Source organism: Pteropus alecto, unplaced genomic scaffold, assembly GCF_000325575.1.
Source record: "Pteropus alecto unplaced genomic scaffold, ASM32557v1 scaffold116, whole genome shotgun sequence".
NCBI lineage: Eukaryota > Metazoa > Chordata > Mammalia > Chiroptera > Pteropodidae > Pteropus > Pteropus alecto.
In genome coordinates, this window is record NW_006439189.1 from 1,455,377 (window position 1) to 1,457,828 (window position 2,452).

A 2,452-nucleotide genomic window follows, 5' to 3' on the forward strand; every position below is an offset into this window, starting at 1 on the left:
AAATTAGGAATATAGCAGTAGTCTCTTGACTTCTTAAAAGGTTATCTATTAAAAACCTGTAGTAAACGTAATAATCAAAAGTGTAATTTTGTAAGTGTTCCCATTAAAGTCAGGACAAAGAGACCCACTCTCACTATTTCTATTTAACGTTTTAATGGCTGTCCTAGGGAATGCAATAAAGCAAAAAATAAATAAATAAATAAATAAATCAGGTATAAAAATGGAAAGGATGGCTCAAAATGTTATTTCCAAAGATATAACTGTCTACACAGAAAAGTCCAAGAGTGAGTACGAATAGAACTAACAAGAAAGTTAGCAACATTGCTAGAAACAAAATCAATTTACTAAAATCAATAGCAAAACCCTATACAACTAATAGTCAATTAGATAATTCAATAGAAAAAAAAAGTAAGATTTCATTTATAGTATTAACAAAAGCTAAAGTAAAAACTTAAGAATAAATCTAGCAAAAGCTGTTCAAAAGTTTTATGGAGTAAGCTTTAAAAATTATTGAAAGACATAAAAGATTATAATGAATGGAGATAAAATGTGTTCGTGAATTAGAAGACTATTTCATAAAGGTATGAATTGTACTATAATTAAGCTATAAATTTGAAGCAATGCCAATCAAAGACACAAGAAACAAACTGAAAACAAGTCACAAACTTGGAGATAACAAAGATTGTTACTATAAAGATTGATATCCAAGGTTCATCAAAAAAACCTACAACTAAACAAAAAGTAGAAAAATAGACAAACAAGGACATCTGAAAGGACAGTAGACATATGAAAAAGCAATCTGTGGCATATAGATTATGTCAATGAGGACTCATAACATGTGTGCACACTGGCAAGAATTTAGCAATAGCAATTATAGATAATTAGGAATTTCATGTACTGACAGTGGAAGTCTCATCTTATGTACTTTGAAGAGCAATTGGACAATATTTGTCAAAGTTGAAGATATTCATCCTCTGACTCAAAAATTCCACTTCTAGGTGTATACTCTAAAATATCCTTTCATGCAAACACACACACACAACACTTGTGAGAATGTTTACTGCAGCAATGTTTACAAAATTAAATTTTGGGGAAAGTCTAAATGTCCATTAAAGGGAGGAGCTTAGTATATTAATCTAATAGCCCAGTTATATAAATTAACAGAATGAAAAAGGGCTTCACATAACAGTAAAATCAGAGAAACAATGCTAAGATACAAGAGAACTTTGAAGAATATGTATTTAATGAAAACCTATTTGGATACTGTAAAAAAAAATAAAGCATTTAATGAGAATGAAAAATATCAAATTCAGCATGCTGGTTATATCTAAGAGTTATATTTGAGAGGAGAGTAAAGGAAATGAGATGGGGTACCCAAGAAGTTTCAATTTTGTCTGTAATGTTTTAGTTCCTGAAAATAAATCTACAGAAAATATGGTAGCATGTTAGATTTGAGCTGAGTAAAACAGTTATGGGTGTGTATTCGCTATGTGAAATCCCTGTACAGTTAACATATTTCCATCATTGATAAAAAATATTTAGAGGAAAATAAAACTTTCATCCTATGTTCCTGAACATTTCTCTCCAGTTTAGGAACCAGCCTAGCATTAAAATTTCAGGATAAACTCATCCAGAATTAAAAGCTTTGTACTGAGGTACTAGTAAACCTTCACATTTAGCAGCTATATGCTGACTTCATATGCCACTGAAGACTTCTAAACTCAACTCCAAAGATATTAAATTCTATAAAACATCAAATGATTTAAATGACCGGAGAAGCTAATTTAAATATATATTAATGCATCTTAATACCACCCCCTACACACACCAAAAATACTGCAGCAGTTAGAAGAGAAACCAAAGAAACCTAAAAATCATGAGCTGAATGAAAATTTAAAAATTTCTTATGAATTTGCTGCTACAGTAGAGAGAACTTTTAATGATATTTGGCTTTAGAAGTCAAATATCTTACACAATAATTACCCAAAACTTCAAATATAGAAGACAATATAGAGAGGGAAAGGGCAATAAAGAAGAAGCAAAAGGGGGAGGGAAAGATCATGTTCCAGGTGCCCAAGACTCTAGAATTCTCCGCTCAAATATCTGGAATCCACTTCCAAGATTTTTAAGGGTTTCTAGCCCAAGTAGTAGACATTATTTTTATGTACACATTCCTGGGTCCAATGGAGTCAAGAGGTAGCTGTCTGTAGGAGATGCGAATGGAGTTTATACATTGGCTAGGCTATCAACTGTATATGAGGCTCGTAGAGATGTCCAAGTGTTCTCAATTTGAACCTGGCCCTTTAGGTCACTATGAAAGTATATTCGTCAAGGTAGGAGGATATAATACATTTTATTTAAAAGTGTGTCAGTTTAATATACAGTGTAAAAATTTTTAGTCATATGATGTCAACCTCCAAATATATGTACTCATATTTTGAGGCCTATTAAA